The sequence below is a fragment of the Podarcis pityusensis genome, assembly GCF_964106645.2.
Source record: "Podarcis pityusensis genome assembly, chromosome: 10".
Lineage (NCBI taxonomy): Eukaryota > Metazoa > Chordata > Lepidosauria > Squamata > Lacertidae > Podarcis > Podarcis pityusensis.
In genome coordinates, this window is record NC_138035.1 from 72,797,562 (window position 1) to 72,798,157 (window position 596).

Sequence of the window (596 nt, forward strand, 5' to 3'; positions counted from 1 at the left end):
ATTAAGTCCATTTGGCAGTGCCAGTGGTGGCGGCCTAACACTTGTGGCAGGGCTTGTTTTTGTGGGCAGCCACCAGGTTCTGATGGAGTTTTTCCATAGCTGTGTCCATTCAGCAATTGGCCACCTGCACTTTATACAACCATTTCCAGGCCACAGCAGGCTTAGTGAGTATCTGGGGGTGGGGTGGGAGGTGTTATGGTAAACAGGGCTGTGGTCTCTGCATGCGTTTTCCAGCTGCTTTCTTGACAATGGAATACTGCAACTGGTGCCACCACTGGAAAAAAATGTCCTTCTCAACCTGATGGGCCTCTTAAAGCAGTGGTTTCCAACCAGTGTACAATGGTCAAGAGGGCCATGGCAACACTGGTCTCTGTCCCTCTTTCCTCCTCTGATGCCCTCTTGAGTCTCTGCCTCCCAAAGGCTTGCACAGCTGTTCGTTGCAGCAGCTCTGGCTATAAGCTCCCCAGACGAATGGTGCCTCTGGAGCTGGCCAGGGGGTGCTGGTTGCTAGGAGCTGAGGCAGCTGTACCAGAACAGACACTTCATGTTGGTATTTGACAAAACTTGAATGGCTGAAACATCTGCCTGACCCAAAA